This window comes from Peromyscus californicus, unplaced genomic scaffold, assembly GCF_007827085.1.
Source record: "Peromyscus californicus insignis strain IS unplaced genomic scaffold, ASM782708v3 Scaffold_16__1_contigs__length_79575227, whole genome shotgun sequence".
Classification (NCBI taxonomy): Eukaryota; Metazoa; Chordata; class Mammalia; order Rodentia; family Cricetidae; genus Peromyscus; species Peromyscus californicus.
Genome location: NW_026294458.1, coordinates 77,950,047 through 77,970,417, shown reverse-complemented (window position 1 = coordinate 77,970,417; position 20,371 = coordinate 77,950,047). Strand labels below are relative to the sequence as shown.

General features: G+C 44.0%; 1 protein-coding gene across 4 annotated transcripts in view; it reads left to right on the top strand.

Moving 5' to 3' along the window:
• Window positions 1–20,371, top strand: part of Dscam (DS cell adhesion molecule) — a 611,935-nt gene that overhangs the window by 423,910 nt on the left and 167,654 nt on the right. The window lies entirely within an intron of this gene.

Here is a 20,371-nt window from a genome sequence, read left to right as displayed (position 1 = left end):
AATTTGTTAGAACAACTTATGGAACTCAAAATTGTACTCAGTGACACTACTACAGAGGATCCAAATGAATAGCCAGATACATGGGGACATGTGACAATATCTGGAAGGGTCCTCAGTTCAAAGTTCAGGAGCTTCTGTGCCTGTGGATTTGGGTATGTCCCTATCCCAGAACACCGATGTGGTCACTTGCTATGTGACACTATTCCTGGGGAGGCGAGAACAAGTGTCTAGTCAGCACAGATAGGCAGCCAACATAAATAAACAAACAAACAAACAACCATCCAAGTACAACTTGGTGAACCAATGAGCTTTATTGGGATTACTTGCAGAAATATGGGTGAAGGGTTAGTTACAGAAACAGAAATCACTCGAAGACAGCTGTATTACCAAAGCCCACCCTATGGTGATATTTTATTTGTATTAAAATGTTATTTGTATGTTAATAAATAAAGTTGCCCGGGGGTCAGAGCTATTAGCAAGCCATAGGAAAGCAGGGCAGTGGTGGCGTACGCTTGTAATCTCAGCACTTGGTAGGCAGAGCTGGGTAAGTCTCTGTGTGTTCAGGGATACAGCCATTATTGGATACACATGCCTTTAATCTTAATACCAATCATGGAAAACCTGGAGGCCTATACAGACAGGCCGTGAGGAGGCGGTCATGTGGTTGGGTTTACAACCAATGAGAAGGCAGGACAGGAAGTAGCTCTGGTTCGGAGAGGTAGGACCACCGCAGGAGGAAGGGTAAGGTTTTAGCTCTTAGCTCTGACCTCTTGGCTTTCTTCTTTGCATTGGTTCTGTGTTTCTTATTTAATAAGAAGGTTGGATACATCTACACCACCCCAGCATGAGTGACATTCATGAAAGCTGGAAACCTGGAGGACACTGTGCAGCTTGCCAGTACCTCAGCAGCTTAGGGAGTATTCTTCTGGGCAGTTCAGCTGGTCTGAGCTTCTAGCCAGCTGAACTTGTCAGACCTTGTTCTGGTCAGTTTCAGGGACTTCCTGGAGATATTAAATTGTTTATCTCATGAGCTTATCAAGCTTCCCTGCAATATGGAATATTTCACCAGCACTTAGAACATCCTGAAAGTTCTAAGCAGCTTCCCTCCAACATGAAAGAAGGTTTGACCTGAGAGGATATCGTTATACCACACCCAAGGAATCTCTCTGAGTCTTAATGTCCAGAGCTTGTATCTATGTTCCAGAACTATGATTTGATTAAATCATCAGCCACATGTGTGAACTTGAACTCCATCTGCTCCTGTTCTCAGATGTCAAGGCTGGGTCTGAACACTCAGCCCTCTAATTGTAGACTTGTTCTTTCTGGGATAGATAACCCATGCCTGGAAACTAGTTGGTCCCATCATGAGTCACTTCAACAGTACAAACTCAGACATGGCTGAAAGGAAGATAACAGAATGCGTTCATAACTCAGGGAGCTCCAAAGGGCTTTGAAGCCACATCCAGAAAACCAGGATAAATGCCAGTTATACTGTTTATTGGGTCACATAACCACATATATATGATTTATTTGATAAGAAATTTTCAAACTCCTTACTGCACAGTCCCCAAGTTTTGGGACGTGGAGATAGATGACTGTGCCTTCTCTGTGGTACCCCTCACTCACACACAGAATATCTAACCTTGTGACCTAAATAACCTTTTCTTTATAACATCAGCCTTTAATTATAGTAATGCAAAAATTTCCCTAATACAAGAGACAGAAACAAGAAACACTCCATCAGGGCTGACTCGCATGGCAGAAAGCATGGGAATGATAGGAACTGCCCCCCAAATTCAGACACATTGGCAAATACTGTTCTCTTCCGTACTATGTATGTGTGTCTGTTTTCCCATAACTGCAAACATCTAAATGTTTCACAGTCTATTTCAGTCAGGCCTCTTTGTATTTGTTGACTATTTGCATGTCATGCAGTATCATTCCACATGTGATTTTTAGTGGTCTGTGTGCCCCACCGCATCCCTAGCCTAGGGAATACATAGTCCTGCCCTTGATGGCTCATTGTGCATCTGGTCCTTTACAAGGTCAGCTTCCTCAGCAACAGAGCATCCTATGCTCTGCTTCCCTGATAATGGGAAAGAGGATAAACAGCATGCTGCAGACCAAGACGCCTAGGAGCCTAGCAACCTGCAGATGGTCCCCTGCTTCCCCACAATACAGCTGGAAGGAGAGTGAGGGCGTGTATGGTGATTTTATGAATCCTAGAGCTGGCCTGGCAAGCAGGGAAGGAGTCATAAGGGTGGGACTTGGAAACCCAGGTAGCATCAGCTTTCAACCCTGTCAACTTGCTCTTTTCCGTTCAAGTCCTGTGTGTTCCGAAGCAGCGCTTAATTACTTCCGGCAACCTCTGTGGGCAGAAGATGTCAGTAATCTTTCAAATGTTCTCATTAGTGGTGAGGTTGGGGATGTCAGCCCTGGCCCAGCGCAGCTCAGCAGCCATCACTGAGCTGTCACCTGGCACTTCAGGGGTGTCTTAATGTGTGTGTTGCCCTTTCTCTGATGAGCAGCAGAGATAAAGGAGACCACAGAAAAGCCGTCAGGGGATTGAGAAATGCAGGGTCGATTCTTCAGTGGGGAATGTAAAATGGCCATGTATTGCATTGTGTTAGCAGCCATCAATCAAACAAGTCCACTGTAAGTGTGCAATCTTAAAGCAATTACAGTGGACCGTTGATGATATAGCAGCCAGCTTGAGACGTTTACTTCCAGCTTTCCACATGGACCACACACTGCCCTGGCTTTACAGGTCTTTCTATTTCACATCTTAAAGACAAAAGCCCACCCCCCCTTTCCCCATATCTGAATCCATGCCTTTGATTTCTCTTTAAGAAAGCTAAGCTCCTTCCCACTGCAGGATATTTTTTTTCAGGCATGCTGTAAGCCTGCAGGAAGAAGCTAAGATGCTGCAGGAACCAAGCTTGCAACAGAGCCCATGAGCCCTGAACTCTCCAGGTCAGGCTGCAGGCCACAGCACTGCAGAGGAAGACTCAACCAAGTACATAGGCCATCTTCACAGTTTTAAAAGACAAGGTCATGAAGCCAAGGTCACCAAGGGTGGAATTTACAAGGTAGACTATGATGGAGCTTAAAACTCCAGGGAGACCTCAGCCTCTTTTAAAACATTTCTACCATGATCTCAAGTATGTGACAGGTTGGAGCTTTCTGCCGCTGGGGCTGTTCTTAGCATTTGTAAAATTCCCCCGCTACCCCTTCCAGGTATGAGGCTGCCTGGGTGGAGCTGCACACCAGACCTGCAGTTCCCCACTCTCCTTCAGCTTCATGGAACCACGGCTTCTGCTCCACCTCAAGTCAGTGCCCCTACCCCCAAGTCTGTATCCCAGACTACACATAATGCTCACAACTGACCTGATGACAGATCCCCAGACTCATGTGATGCTGTACACAGATCCGAAAATTGTGTGTGTGTGTGTGTGTGTGTGTGTGTGTGTGTGTGTGTGTGTGTGTGCACTCTCTCAGTACTGTAGTCTAGATGCTCCTAAGACAGAATGGGAAACAGAGATGGAAGAATCCTCAGAAGCTGGAGAGCTGGAGAGCCTAGTACATATATGCGTGCACACACACACACACACACATACACACACACACACACACACACACACACACACACACACACACACACATTAAAAGGTAAGGGCTGAAACCCAAGGTTGTCCCCTGACCTCATAAGCACACTGTGGCAAGTCACCCAAGTGCACACATACACATGTGCACACACACACATACAACATACATGCACTCTCTTGTGCACACACACATAGACATATATACACTCATTTTTCATTTTTTTAATTAAGGGTTGACCTAAGGTCACACATATAGTGACCAACTGTCCCAGTTTCTATGGGACTCTCAGTTTTAACACTGACCTCCTAGGCCCTGAGACAGTAAGAAATCAAAGAGCTGACATATAAATTTTGGCTTTCCAGCCCACGTGCTATGGACTTCCACCTGTCTTTCTAGAAGTATACAGCACTCTCTTAACCACTGTGATTCTGGGAGTTTTAAGAGTGACAAGACATTTCTTGACCCAGCTGGACTTGGCCCAGGACCCTAAGATGCTGGACACTAACAGACTTCAAAGATTGGCCTGAGGCAGGGGCTCCAAGTTTATTGTTTATTATCAGCTCACACCAAAGCTGATTGATAACAGGTTCTCAGGGGAGTACACAAATTGGAAAGCAAGCTTATTGGAATTTGGGGAAGATCAGAAATTAAGTAAAAGCAAGAGGAAGTCCTGAGTACAGGAGTTATTTACAAGGGGGGTGGTAATTGAATTTCCCTTTTTCAGTTTTTATAGGGACATGCCAGAAACTGGGGAAAAAGCGAGGTATTCCTGTCCGGGTTGGTTAATTCTCTGGCTGTGATGAGCTGAGCCAGTGGTGGGTCCACACACTCTGCACATGTTCCCATGGTTTTTCATGTGCTGGGTACCCAGTTAAGAGTAGGTGAAATCTATCACCACCTCCAAGCTCTGGCTGCTGCTGTCCATTCCTCTTTGTCTCTGAAGTGGTCTGGGGTGGTGTCCTAGGTGGAAGCTTCCTGTTAGAAGCCATCCTCCCTTCCAGTTCAATCTGCTACAATTAGCTGCTTTAGAAGAAAGAACATCAAATAAGACAATAGGGCCTGTCTGTTCTTTGCCATCATAGGCTCAACCCCACCACGATTCTAACCCATCTTTAGTCACCTTTACCCAGCTACAAGCCCTCTTGCTCAGCTTCCTCGACGCTCCAAATTCCACCATTTTAACTCTTAATCTTATTTTTACCTCCAACCTCTGCTATCACTTCAACATATGGAGCAACCTACACTTATACCATGGGCCCTCTTCCCTTTCTGCCTGTGGAACAGTGGCTCCTGGTTCAACTGTGAGGTGCTTCTCCTCAGGTTGCTACTGAACAGGGGACATGCCAGTATCCTGCTCCCCAGGGGCCGTTTTTCCTGTGGTACCTGCTGCCCTGAGGAGGGTGTGGGATTCTCACTGCACTCCTTCAGGCCTCTGGGCACTTTCTGATGACCCTAAGGAGCAAGAACCTGGAGCTTACCAGAACACTAGGGATGCTCTTCACTAACTACCCCTGTCCTCTTCTATCTGTGGAAACTTCCAGGCTGTCCCTGCAGAGTAATGGGACGCAGCAGTCTGCCTTCCCCAAGTCAGAGGAGGCTAGTGCTAAGGCTTCCTCATTTGGTAGCACCTAGGATCAAGGGAAGGGAGAGGTCAAACCCACCCACCCCAGCCCTCACTGCCAGCCTCAACTCTAAAAACAAGAGAGAAAAGATGCTGGTGGCTGAGGCATCCGCACATGTCTTTGTCCCACCCCATGTGAGTCTATTCCTGTGGAGGGAAGTAGGGTGGGGAGAAACAGGAGACAGGTGCTGCCCGGAGGAGGTGCAGGGCAAGGGGAGTACCGATGAGGAATAGTACAGTGAGGCATGTGTAGTGGATGGAGGTGTAGGCACAGAGAACTGTGGAGCTGTGTTCTAGAAACCTTAACTAACTACCCAGGAAGCCCAGAAGCACTCTCTGTCCTCAGGAGGAGTGAGGTCATAGCCTAATAGCATGGCAATGTTCTGTATAAGGCTTACTCTCCTTAGAAATGAAGTCCTTCCACCTCAGGGCTTCAACGCATCCATGCAACCTTGGTTTGAGGATTTGCACTTTGTGTCCATCATCCCAATAGGCAGTGGTAGCCCACATGACATGCATGTCAGTAAATGTCACTGATGGTCACTGGAGTAATCCTCTACTGACTTTCCCTCACAGCTGTGTGCTGGCAGCTGAACCATTGCTAGGGCAACATGATGCCTTCGGGCACATGGACAGGAATGCTAGTGACGGGGAGGGGCAGAATTCTCACTGCCACTCACATCTCTCTTCCCATAGATTACTAATGCCTGATCAGGTTTTCTGGATGCTGAACAGCCATGAGGTTCACTGTCTTATGGAGAAATTGCCAGGGCAGAACCTAGCCCTTCTGCAAGCAGTCACAGCAAGGCTGTACTTGCTTGCTTCTTTTAAATTAATTCTCTTTGGACTTCAGCCATTTTACCCATGTATGTACATAGTGCATCCTGGTGAGTCTCACCTCAGCCTCTCTTGTCTCACTCTTTTATAAATGCTGCTTTTGTAGAAGGGCAGGCAGAAACTGAGGTCTACGGCGTGTGTGCAGCCTCACCTTGCTCACCTCCAGCTGTGTGTGGCTCTCACTGCAGATGTTCGGGATTTCTAAGCAGAAACGCTGCTGCATGATCAGCTTGGATCTAGGATGCCTTCAGCAGCTTGCATTCTCTCCATCACAGCCACTCCCAACCCCATTCCTTTGGAATTCATCTCTGAGGCCTCTTAGATCTGTGTCATAACAAATAAACTGCAAGGGAGGCACAGAGACTTAACGAGGAGATAGAGAATACTCCACTGCGGTGCAATTGTGAATTTTAATAAGACCTGGACTGGAGCATGTGCGATAAAGAAAGTCATAGCCACAGTGAGAGAGGGGCCAGGCTCACTGCAGTCTAGTAGATCACAAAGGGTTTCCTTGTGTCATTTAAAATCACTGGGCCTCAGGAATGTGCATCATCTGTTTTCCTTTAGCTGAGCATTCTGGGGTTGGAGGGATGAAATGACCGTCACAGATGTAAATGCAAGGTAGACCTTCCAGAGCCCACCCCAGCCTGTATCTAGGACCCTGTGGGGAACTTAATATGGTAGGAAGTAGCAGTGGCTATCCCAAGGGAGTCCTCCCTTTCTTTGTGTCTCCCTTTTCTCCTATAGAAGTGCTCATCCATTTCAGAGCCCTGGCCCTTTAGAGGCCATGGGATAGAATACTGAAATAACATATAAAACCGGAATATTCTAGAATCCTGAATAGTTGCTATGTTGTAGTCAAGGCTGGCTTCACAGCTGGCTTGATGACCTGTGCTTACCCTAGGGGCCCTGTGCTCAGAAACTACCCATGCTGAATTAAAGCACTGCTGTGGCCCTCTTCGCATTTCTTCATAAGTTTGGACAGAGCGCTCCACGACTGCATTTTGCATCTGTGTCTGCCGGTTATGGGTATGATGTGAAACAAGCCTCGGAAGAAACACTAGTCACATCCTATTTTGCAACCCAGAACTGACTGTTCAGTGGAGTTTTTTTTAATTAGTTCTTCAAGATTTTGTACAACATGTTTTAATCATAACTCACCCCCTCACCCAGTTTTAAATACACATAAGGAAAATGATAAGGATGTTAGTTCCATTCCCCTTTGCTTCCTCTTCACCAGCAAAAAAAAAAAAGAACATATATGCATGACAGAACATATCTGCATGTGTGCGTGTATCTGTGTGAAAAACAGATTCTGTATTTTTAAATCCCAGAAGTACTAACCAAAGCCAAGGGACCCAATTAGCCAGTAGTTCATCATGTTTTCTCCCCTGAAGACTTGATTTCCCACCCCAACCCACCCCCCTCTGTGTGTGTGTGTGTGTGAGTGTGTGTGTGTGTGTGTGTGTGTGTGTGTGTGTGTGTGTGTGTGTGCATGAGCATTCATGTGCAGGTGCATTCCTGTGTAAATGCAGATGAGTACGTGCCACAGTGCACATGGAGAGGTCAGAAGGCAACCTCAGGTGTTGTTCCTCGTCTTCCACCCTGTTTGATGCAGGATCTCTTGCTGTTCACCACTGTATGCACCATGCTGGCTGGCCCGTGAGCCTTGGGGGATTCCTCTGTCTCTGCCCCCCATCTTGCCATAGGAGTGCTAGGATTACAGATGCATGCTACTGCATCTGGCTTTTATGTTAGTATTGGGGATCCAAATAACGTCCTCATGCTTTCCTGGGAAGGACTTTGCCCACTGAGCCATCTCCATGAACCAATTATTTTGCTGAAAATATCATCTCATAAAGCTATTTTTTTTTTCTGTGTGTGTCATTTACTTGCTTTAATTCTATAGCATAAAATGTGACCAGACCTCAACATTCTGAAATTGGCATGAACAAATAACAATACTCAGTGTAGCACTCTAGACACAGGATTGAGTCTTAAGCTCAGGTTAGAGTATGCAGCAGTGATCTGGGAGGCCCAGAGCACTGAAAGTCCCAAAGCCAGGGGAGTCAATTCAGGCACTATATGAAGGTAGGTAATAAGGGCCCACCATCAGGGCCACAAGTCATGGGATAGGAACACAGCTGGGACAGTGGAGCCTAAAGTGAAAAGAAGCAGAGAGGAGGTACCCATGGGATCTATGCCACGTAGTTGGGATGAGCTTTGGCACCAAGCAACCCCGACTCTCAGCATCAGACAAAGAGCTCTCTATTTCCCAAACACTGTGCCTTCTGTGGAGAATTTAGTGAGCTCTTTTTCTACATCAATGGCATATTGGAGTTTCCTCTAGAATTCTAGACAGAATCAACTATTAATCACATATAACACCTGCCTGCCTGAATGATTGAGCTCCCTTATGCAGGAAATACATCCCAGTTTTCTCCTCCTGCTATGGAATTATTTCCTTTGTCCCATAAAAACTTAGATTTATCTTGGTTTAGTGTTGCTGAGATAACAAATTCATATTTAAGAAAGTTCAGCTTCAGAGCACAGGAAAACCCACTCACTTCTCATCTAAGTCAGTACCATGGCCAACTGGACGATCCTTGGCATTTTCTCTTCCCAGGAAATTTATGTAGCTCAGTATTCTATTTCCAGTGTGTTCTGCCTTTGTGTCTTCTCACTTGGAAAAAAAGAAAAAGAAAACCTACCAATCTCATCTCTTATACAAGAGCACCAAATAACCTTTCAGCAACAGGGAATTTAGAATCTGACATCTGAAATGGTGCATAGTCTTCTCTGCTGAGAGCCTTTGAGACAGACAGGGCTGGTGAGGAGCTACAGAAATCCATCATAATTGCCTGATTCTGCACTGACACATGACTGTTCTCTGTCTCTGAAGTCATTCATGGGGAGAGTTTAAAAGATTGACAATTAGATGGTGAATGAGACATGTCACGTGCATTGTGGAATCCACCGTTCTTCAGAGAGAAATCGCTGCTCCCCTCTCAATAGAAGTCAGTTGAACTGTCACCTCGTGTGGGGGCTGACATCACTGTCAGAGACTCAGGTGAGAAGGGCACAGGCATGCTATCACTTGAAAAGGCTAAGCTTCCAGAAACTCATGGAAAGGCTTTTAATCTTCCCAGGGACACTGCTTCCACCTCAGGTGGATGTCACTGAAGAATAGCCACATTTCATTTAAGACCATGCAAAGCCAGTAAAAGTTGAATATCCCTTACCCCAAATGTTCATGACCAGAAGGATTGGGAGTTCAGTTGTCTAGATTAGGGAAGCTCAGCTTTCTAGTTGGATTTGGGGTATGCATGGAAAAGAGAAGCTGTGGGCTGGGTGGCCTTGCTGTTTGGGCACCACATGTAAATTACTTAATCCTGGAGAGAAGGAGCCACTGGTAAATCTTCTGTACTTGATCCCTCTGATGACTTTGGCTTCCTTGCAGAGGCCACTAAGGCCAGCCCACCTGCCAGCTAGACTTCATGACTCAAACACTTCCTCCATCCCCACTGATTGCTGGCAGGCTTGCATGTCCCTGAAGCATCCAGCTCTCCCACAGCCCTGGCCCTGAAACTCTCAACTGAAGTCTATAGTGAGAAATCCACAGAGTCTGCTTAAAGGACAAAGGAATTTATTAAGGGAGAAAAACTCACTGTGCAGAACAGAATTATCACAGGTTCTGGAACACTGTTCCAGCTGCCTGTCTCAATCCCACATCCAAACCACAAGGGAGTGAAGAGAGGGTGCCTACCTGCATCGCAGGTCTTAAGGGTCACTGCCAGGCCATGCCCCAGGGGCGTGTACTTCAAGGTCATAGGCAGGTAGAGCAGTTACCTACTGTGTCTCTAGGGGCAGTGCTTCAAGGTCATAGACAAAACAGCTGTCCACTACATCTCCTTTTGTCTAAATAAGAAAGTTCTAACCTAATACAAAACTATATACAATAGGAATGATTATCAAGTATTGTCCAGGAAAGGAGAAAGGTAATAACCTAAACAAAAAATAGAAATATAACAAGCAAGAACAACATCAAACAAGGGACACATATTAAAATCCAGAGATGTCCAGAACATAGATAAATGGCATGTTACAGAGATTATTCCAATAGCTGTCCTATCTTAAAAAAAAAAAAAACCTAACTTTAATATCTGAAATGTTCTTAGCTAAGATATGAGAGGATCATAACTGTAACTATCTAGTCTTTAACTCCATCAAAGACCTGAGAAGGAACATAATAATACCTGAGAAAACAGAAAATACAAGCAAGCAATTTCCGAAATTTTGCGAGAATAGACAGATTGCTGGCAGCCTGGACAGTCACCTAATGTTTCTCAGCATGGTTGGGGCATCCATTTTGGCTACAGGCCTAGAATATCTGACAGACCATTTTTAGAAGCAGGAATTTTAAAAGACCATCTTACCCTGTCTTGGCAGAGTTCAGCAGTTGCTTTTCCTTATGTCCTGCTCATCCGGAAGGGACAGTGTTCATATTGTCAGCAGTCCAGGCAAGGGCAGTTCTTTGCCCAGCAGGCCAATTTGTGTCAAGAAGAAGACAAACTTCCAAACAGAAATGTCTTAGAAGCCCAACATTCTCTCCAGATCAGATCAGTACTGCTAGGAGCAATCATGTCTCACATCAATGGAATTCTAAGTTTTCGAAACATTTAAATGCCATATTCTCTAGGTCTATGAAGTGTTTGAACATTACCTATCCATCTGACCTATGTATCTGTACATCTGGAGAACCTAACTAATGTAACTATAGAAATAACAGGCATAGGTGACTATTAACCTGTAATTCTTTTTTTTTTTTTTTTTTTTTTGGTTTTTCGAGACAGGGTTTCTCTGTGTAGCTTTGCGCCTTTTCCTGGAACTCACTTGGTAGCCCAGGCTGGCCTTGAACTCACAGAGATCCGCCTGGCTCTGCCTCCCGAGTGCTGGGATTAAAGGCATGCGCCACCACCGCCCGGCTTCACCTGTAATTCTTACCAACCTAAATAACTTAAAGATGAAGGCTTCACATTAGAGAAATAAACAATCTGTAAACAAATGTACAGTATCAGGATGATGACCTTGAACTTGTGACAATATACAAAAATATCTTAATCAGAGGTAGAAATACATAGAGCAATATGTAATATGAGAACAATATCCTTAACATGTATCAATATACAAAATATCCTAAACAGAGGTAGAACATACATACAGTATGATAAATATGATTTTATATTTGTATCAATATACAAAATATTTCAAACAGGAGTGGGAACATATGTACAATATGACAAATATAGTTTTGTATTTGTATCAATATACAAATTATCTTAAATGAGAATATAAAAATAGTTTACATTTGTATCGATATACAAGAACCCATATCAGTGCAAATTATCCAAGGCTGATCGTTTGCTCAATTAGTTTACTAGTAGATACAATAATCTACCTTAATATCCTATACCTATCCATTCCCCCTTTTTTCTTTTCTTAAAGAGAATACTGAGTCTAAATGTTATTATTCCACCCCCCAACCACTTATCTATAACCCTGAGAAAAATAAAAGGTTTGGGAGAGGGGGCACTGTTTTCTTAGAATTGCTTCCTGCTGTTTAGGGCTAGCTCAGTTGGTAGAGCATGGAACTCTTAATCCCAGGGTCGTGGGTTCAGGCCCCACACTGGGCACCAGATATAGCAAGAAATCCACAGAGTCTTTTTAAAGGGTAAAGGAATTTATTAAGGGAGAAAAACTCACTGTGCAGAAGAAAATTGTCACAGGTTCTGGAACACTGTTCTGGCTGCCTGTCTCAGTCCCACATCCAAACCACAAGGGAGCAAGAAAGTGAACAGAGAGTGCCTACCTGCATCTCAGGTCTTAAGGATCACTGCCAGGCCATGGCCCAGGGGCATGTACTTCAAGGTCATAGGCAGGTAGAGCAGTTACCTACTACATTTCTAGGGACAGTGCTTCAAGGTCATAGACAGAAGAGCTGTCCACTACAGAAGTCTGTGTATTACTGCTTACAAAGAGGCTCTCATGAGTGTGAGCTGGCCCAGATCTCACTTCCCTGGCCTGTACTGCCACATCTGAGCTAGTTTGTCTGAGTGTGTACAGAGACTGTCCCTAATGGGGACAAGAGAGCTGAGTGAGCATACAGAATTCTCTACTGTTCAAACTCCAAAGTGAGATGCAGTGGGTAGGAGCCTCAAATGTTGACTCTTTTATAAAAAAGAAAAAAATTAAATTTATTTAATATCCAAACAAGTATCTGATGTGTTTTGATCAAATTCACCCTATTTCTCACTCCTATAATTATTTCCCTACCCCTTCATCACTTTTCCCTCCCAGATTCATGTGCTCTCTCTTTTTAAAACATTCTTTTAATTCCCACTGAGTCCTTTCAGTGCCGCCTATGTGTGCATGGGTATAGGGCCCTCTGCTGGAGCGTGGGCATCCGCTCAGGCCTGCATCCCTGGAGAGACCCACTCTCCCTGCTCCAGCAGCCAACAGCTCCTCAGATCGGGGTGGGACCCAATGCGTCTCTTCCTGGTCCACACTGGGATTCTTTTCCTGCCTGTCTTGTGCAGTTCTTAAGCATTGCAGTCACCGCGACCATAAGTTCAGGTGCACGGCTGCACTGTCACGTTTGGCCAGTTCATTTCCACAGCACACACCCACTCCTGCTGCTCTCTCTTTCTGCGCCCCTTCCGTAACGATCCCTGTGCCTGGGAGGTAGGTGTGATACAGGTGTCTCATTTAGAGCTCAACATCCCACAGTCTCTTATTCTCTGCATAGTGTTGTGGATCACTGTGTTAACCATCATGTTCTATTAAAAGAAGCTTCTCAGATGAGGGATGTACCATCCATGGGTATAAAGTTAAGAACTGAGGGGACAGCTTGTGACAAAGACTCTCCTCTGGGTCTCTGACCTTGATAGTCCCTGAACTTTTTTTTTTTTTGCCCAGGTTAACAGTATATGAAAGGGTTCAAATGTCTCACCAGGTGGTCATGACAGATTCCTACCAGACAGAGCATACATAGTTTCTGACAAATGAGTAAACAGATATTGAAATTTGGATTTGATTTTGTTGTTGTTATTGTTCTAGAGATCAAATCCCAAGCCTTAGGAATTCTATGCAAGTACTAGATCACTGAGCTACAAGCCTAGCCCCTTTTCTTTATGATATATTTATTTGTATTTTGAGACAGGATCTTGCTAAGTTACACAGGCTATCTCCAAACTTGAGATCTCCCTACCTCAACTTCCTGGGTAGATGAGATTGCAGGCATGTACACACACACACACACACACACACACACACACACACACACACACACACTTGAAATTTGGAAGGTTTGTTAAAGACAGTGTCTCACATATGGCTCAGGTCAGGGTATCCTTAAACTCTGTGTAGCTGGGAATGGTCTCATATCGTCGCTGTCACCTCTGTACAACACCAGGCCTAGTTTATGTGGTACAGGAGACCAAACCCAGGACTTCATGTATGCTAGGCAAACATTCTGCCGACAGAGTCACATACGAAGCCTTCAACTTTGGAACTTTTAAGACGCCCCCCCCCCCCCCCCCCCCCCCCCCCCCGCCAAAAGCTTCTTGAGTGTCACATTTTGAAATAAATAAAATATATTTTTTAAACCACTGTGTCTGGCTCAGGTCTCCCACATTCTGCTTCTCTGCCGCCCAAGATCCACTGCTGTAAAATACCACAGCAAGTCTCAATAGGACAGCTTTAGGCTGAAGGCACCCAGAGGTCTCGAGAGGTTTTTGTTTCCCTTTGAATAAACTTCCCTTGTTGGCAGGAAATAGGCTCACACTTCTGTCTAAGGATGTCAAGAAATTCTGACTTTGGATTCATCCTCAGATATGGGTATTATTACTAACTCCATTTACAGATGAGGAAACAGAGGTATGGAAAACTTACCTAAAACCTAAGATTACAATTCTATCCATGCAGCCCAGCCCTAGGACCCTACTGGGAATCTTACTGTGCTCTCAGCCCTGGACTAGGTTCTTCCTTGCTTCAGTCACAGGCCCTATGTGTATTAAATTGAAATAACACCTCATAAAATCAGAAGTTCAATCAAAGAGTTGAATCAACAATATACCCCTCAGTCACAGAGACTGTCCAGAACAGGAAGGTGCTTCTACCACAGGCTGAAGGGGTCTGTAATATGGTAGGAAGGTATAGATGGCTCAGATGTTCTTGGAGAGGGAGCTGGGCCCTAAGAGAGGCAGATTTCGGGTCATTCAGACATCAGGTGTTGATTAAGTCTCCCCTTTGGGAGTTGGTGTTTGAGATACTATATGGAATGAAGCTGTCAGTCACTTGCCCCCCGAAAGCAGTTTCTAAAATGCAGACAGGAAACATGGGCAGCCAAGTTCAAGGCTTACAGTGCTTTTGTAGACTAGAATATGCATGGACATAAATAAGTTGGTATTCGAGAGCATCATGTAAAGGACGTTGAACAGTGGAAATATACCACAAACCACAGGATACCAACCCTTGATAGACCTACTTTATCACTTGGGGCTATGGGGATTTTGACTTTTTTAGCCAAACAACTTTACTTGGGAATAATTGAAAAATCACCCATTGCAACAATGAGCTTTCTTCCTTAGCCTCATGAATGATACAAGCATATGTTTGTCACAGTTGGTGGGAACAAGCTCTCCATATGAGGATGAAGGCCTCTAGTCTGGTGTAAATGGATTATTTTTTCTGAAAAGAAATACCATCTTGATGCATCCTCATTAAAGCAGTTGTGTTATCATCTGGAGCAAGGCCAAACTTGCCTGCAGATAATACATTTGGAAGGATGTAGAGAGGACAGAGCGTCTCTCTGAACAGAAGGCAGCCTTTGACTCTCATGTGGGAGGCACCATTTTCTTCCCTCTAAATGGCCCTTGAGGGCTGAATTCTGTTTCTCACCTTTGGCTAGGCTTTCTGTGATTAAAAGCACTCAGAAAGAGCTTCAGGTAGACTTAAGCAATAGTGCTTGTAGCCTCGATTGTAGGTCTTGACACGGCATTCTTCAAGTTAAATGTGAGAGAAAATAAATGGTTGTATGTTTGCAAACCCAATACTTTCCTCTCTTGTGCCCCCGACACACACACACACACACACACACACACACACACACATTATAAAGGAATTAATGTTCTTTGTAGGAGTCAGCATAAATGGTTAGCAAACACTGGGAGCCAAGTGAGGCCACTAATTTGGGTCTCATCTGTCTTTGTTCTCTGGCCAGGGTCTGGCCCTCATCCATATCCTGAATTCCTGTAGGGGTGAAAATAGAGGTCCATAGTAATGCACAACTTTTGTCATAAAATGATTCAAAATTTAGACTCCACAGCCTTTGCTCTTGTGAGCATCTTTGTGGGATCTTAGTAGTGGACCATGAGATCCTCCTAGCATGACCACTGTTACATTCTCACACAAACAGAGCAGTGACGGTGATTTCATGCATAAGATATATGGTCACAATTGGCATAGAACAAGTTATAAAACCTTGAGCTCACAGACGTCAGAATTAGAATTTAGTTGATTCTAGACACTAGCTGGAGAGAGGAACTAAAGCTAAGGCTAGACCAGAACTTGAGGTTCACAACATGCCTCCCATGCCCATTGTACTGTCAGAGAAAATAACCCAGAACGACACCCAGGATACAAAAGCAAGAGTCATTGTAGCTGGAAGTTTCTTCAGACTCACGCGGCCTATGGTCCAGACAAATCTCTCCCACCCACGGTCCCACAGCTGCTTATAAGATAATCATTCAGAGACTTAATATTAATTACAAACTGTATGGCCAATGGCTCAAGCTTCTTTCTAGCTAGCTCTTAGAACTTAACTCAACACATTTCTATTAATCTATGTATCACCACGTGTTCTGTGGCTTTTCCTATGTCCCATTACATGCTGCTTCTTGGATGGCAGGCTGGTGTCTTCCTCCCCTGCCTTTCTTCCCTCACTTTCTCTTTTGGATTTTCCCTTCTGACTCCATCCTGCCCTGCCATAGGCCAATGCAGCTTTATTTATTATCCAATGGGAGCCACACATATTCACAGCATATAGAGAGGCATCCCACAGCAAGTCATGGAAAACGGAACTATATTATTTTGGGCCCCAAGAAGTGTCAACTACTGAGATTTAAATGCAGTACAAAGAGGACATGTACCATGTGATTACAGGAAAGCAAAAGAAAAGAGACAGCAAACCAGATCTAGAGCATCACAGAAGAGTAGAGGTGGGGGTTCCAGCCACAGCTTCCATCTGTCCTTTCTCTCCAAAGATCCAACGCCAGCCACATGTGCAAGCTATGAGAGCCAAACCACATATGGTCAAGCGTATGATCACTTCCCATATTAAATGCTTATAAGCCAAAGCCAACATCAGGACCATGTAGGTCCAAAACCCACCTTCTTTTATAACATCCATGACCTGCGTAGGATGATTTGATATTGCCTTTACTCAAAATGCCAAACCTTTAAAAATCACAACTCTGAAAAACAGGGCTGAGATGAATAACCAGACAGTCATTATTACACTAATAGAGTGTTATAAGAACATGAATGTGTTTGGTTCTATGTGCTCTGCATGTGGACTTGGGGCAAAGGTTGTTTTGTAGCACTCTTCACTGGCACTACCTTCTGAGGAAGAAGTGAGAGAAGAGGTGTGAGAGGTAGACAGATCTTGAGTGCTGTGGTTCACAAGGTAGCTGAAGAGAGGCACAAAGAGCACATGGTCCTCACCAATGCTGTTGGATGTCAATGCACCTGTAAGCATCTTACCAAGTGAGGGCCCTGGAGTGCCAAAAGGTGAACTGATGCTATACCCTGTGAGGCACAGTTTCAACTGTCTGCTTGACATAATGTAGAACCTGGGAAGAGAGTCTCAGTGAACCCTCATGTAGTGACTTCCCACTGCTGTGGTAAGTACCTTGACTAGAAGCAACTTGGGGAAGAGTGTGTTTGGCTTACACTTCTACATCATACTCCAACACTGAGGGAAGTCAGGGCAGGAACTCAAGGCAGGAACTGATGCAGAGGCCATGGAGGAATGCTGTCTACTGGCTTGTTTCTTTCTTTAGTGTGCTTTCTTAGACCACCCAGAACCACCTCCCCAAGAATGGCACCACCCACTAAAAGGTGGGTCCACCCACATCAGTAATCAACCAATAAAATGATCCATGGACTTGTCCACAGGCCTATCTGATGGAGACAGTTACTCAACTGAGGTTCCCTCTTCTGGGATGACTCTAATTTGTGTCAAGTTGACAAAACACTAACCAGTACAATGAGGAGTTGTCTAGATCAGGTTGGCCTGTGGGCAGGTCTTCATTGCCTTAACTAATACAGAAATACCCATCCAAGAAGTAGGTTGACAATGTTCCCTGGCTTTGAGAGAAGGCTATCTGAGTGTTAAATGTGCATGCATTCATCTCTTTGCTTTTGACTGTTGATGTTACTATCTGCTTGAATTTGTGCGTGACTTCCTCACAATGATGGTGTGTATCTTAGTTAAGGTTTCAATTGCTGTGAAGAAATGCCATGACCATGGCAACTCTTATAAAGGAAAAACATTTAATTGGGGTGGCTCACTTACAGTTTCAGAGTTTTAGTCCATTATCATCATGGTGAGACATGGCATGCAGGCAGACATGGTGCTGGAGAAGTAGCTGAGAGTTGTACATCTTGACTCTCGCAGCCAACAGGAAGTGGTCTATCTCACTGGGTGTAGCTTGAGCAAAGGAGGCCTTAAAGCCCACCCCCACAGTGACACACTTCTTCTAACAAGGCCACATCTACTCCAACAAGGCCTTGCCTCCTAATAGTGCCACTCCCTTTGAGGCCATTGTCCTTCAAACCACCACAGTGTGCAACCTGGAATTTTAAGAAGAAAAATTAAGGAAAAAAAAAACCCTTTTCCCCCTACGTTGCTTTAAGTTTACCTAGTATTACATTATCCATGTAAGTGTGTGTGCGTATGGGTGCATGCCAGGGAATCGTGCAGTTACATAGACAGCTATGAAGTGGCATATACTAGGATACCTGCAGAGTCCGTCTGAAAGGTGAGAATGAAAATGAGGATGCATTTACAGGAGCAGAGGGACAAAAATGCCCATCATTACATAGACATCAGCATACAGTGTCTTCCATACTTGTGCAAAATTGTATTATGTGTGTGTTTCTCTGAAGTCTAAGAAACACTGGCCAAATCGGTCATAATGGTCTCAGTGTGGTTGGATTGTATTTCCTTCTAATATTGAAGTATATCCATTTAAGGATTTTAGAGACCTCCCATTTTTCTTAGATGAGAAAAAATATTTAAGTATTACTTTGGAGTTAGAAATTAATGTGACCATTTATTATAGTCTCCCTTTCCCCTAACTTTTAGTCCAGCACACAAACCTTATTATTCCATCTAGGAATCTAGCAACTCTGAGTAAGTACTTTAATGGGATTTTGATTAATGTTTACTCCCATTTATAAACAGCTCATTTTTCATCTTAACTTTGTTCATTTTGTATTAAGTCACATTTATAAATTACACATATTTGATTTTCTCCTCAAGTTCTCTAGTAATCTGACTAGCAGAATCTTTCTGAGCATCCCAACAAGATTTATAAAGAAAATAAATGTGTAAGGAGGTCTGGGGCTCTTGCCATCTCTTCAGGATCACATGGACTGAGTTCCAGTCCCAGCTCTGGCACATAAAGGTCGCCTTCACCCTTCTAAGGAGACCCTAGAACTCTTGAGCTCTCACAGCTGCTCGCAGAACCCACACAGGAGAGAATGAGAGAACAAGTCACACTGAAAAATACAAACATGAACCCACCCCCCAGGATGCCACGAGAACTCACACTGGAGGAGAGCAGCTGACATCTGTCTGGCTGCTTGCTGAAGAAACAGCTAGAGCCCCAAGGAGCAGGAACATGGATATGGCCGTGCTAATAAATTGCTGAATAAAACCAAGGGGATGATGAGGAACGTCTAGAGTCTCAACTCTGGAGGGGCTTTATGCTTCCTTGGACTTGCCCTTGATGGATCCTACAAGCTTCTCATGGTTACAATCAAATCAGCCCCTTCATGGCTGTGGCAAGGAATCCAACAAGTAGCCAGTGTGAAGTGAATGTACTCAGTCTTCTCCAAAGCAGCTTCTACTCCTTATGGAGAAGGGCTTACCTAAACCTAAACCATACAAGTTCATCCTGTGGAAAGAGTTTCCTCCTTGTGCAAGCTTCCTACAGCCTCCCTGACACCCCCTGACACACACACACACACACACACACACACACACACACCGATCATCAGGATTTCTAAGCCACAGACTAGGGATGCCACAGTTGGGGAAGGGAATAGAAATCTAGGTGCTCAGAGGAAGTGCAGCCTGATAAACTAGCCCACTAAAACACTTAGGGTTAATTATAAGACTATAGACCTGTGGTTCTCAGTCTTCCTAATGCTGAGACCCCTTAATGCAGTTCCTCACGTTGTGGTGACCCCACCATACAATTGTTATTGTTGCTGCTTCATAACTGTAATTTCACTACTGTTGTAAATTGTAGTGTAAATATTTTTGGACATAGAGGTTTGTCAAAGGGGTCATGACCCACAGTTTGAGAACTACTGCTATAGACCAACCCCAACCCCAAACCTATTACTACCGACATGAAACAAACGGTATAGAGAGAACTGTGAGATGTCCCAATACTTAGAAATTAAAAATGTTAACAGTTCTAAACAACCCCATGGGTTAAAGCAGAAGTCTCAAAGAAATTAAACATGTTTTGTGCTCAATAAAAATGAAAACTCAACTAATTAAAATATAGGGCTGAAACAATAGTTGTGCTTAAAGTGAAATTTAAAGAAAATAAATATATGCATTCAAATAAAAAAGGATCTCCAATTTTAAAAAAGAACTAAATCCCTCCTTTAAGAAATTAGAGACAGAAATGAATAATGAAGGAGATGTCACTACTGCTGGCCCCAGGGCAGGAGTCTGAACAGCACAATGTCAAAGGTTTTATTATTCAGATGAAATAATTCAACCTCCAAGGTCAAGTAAGGAGAAATACATAAACATAATGATGCTATATATATTAAAGAAATTGAAAGCTCATTTAAAAATAAGAAGACATAATACCTAGATTGCTTTACTATTAAATTATACAAACCATTTAAGAAAGAACTAAGACCATTTCTCTACATTCATGAAATATGTGTGTGTGTGTGTATTGATTGATTATTGAATTGATGCAATCCAGCTCAGCATCA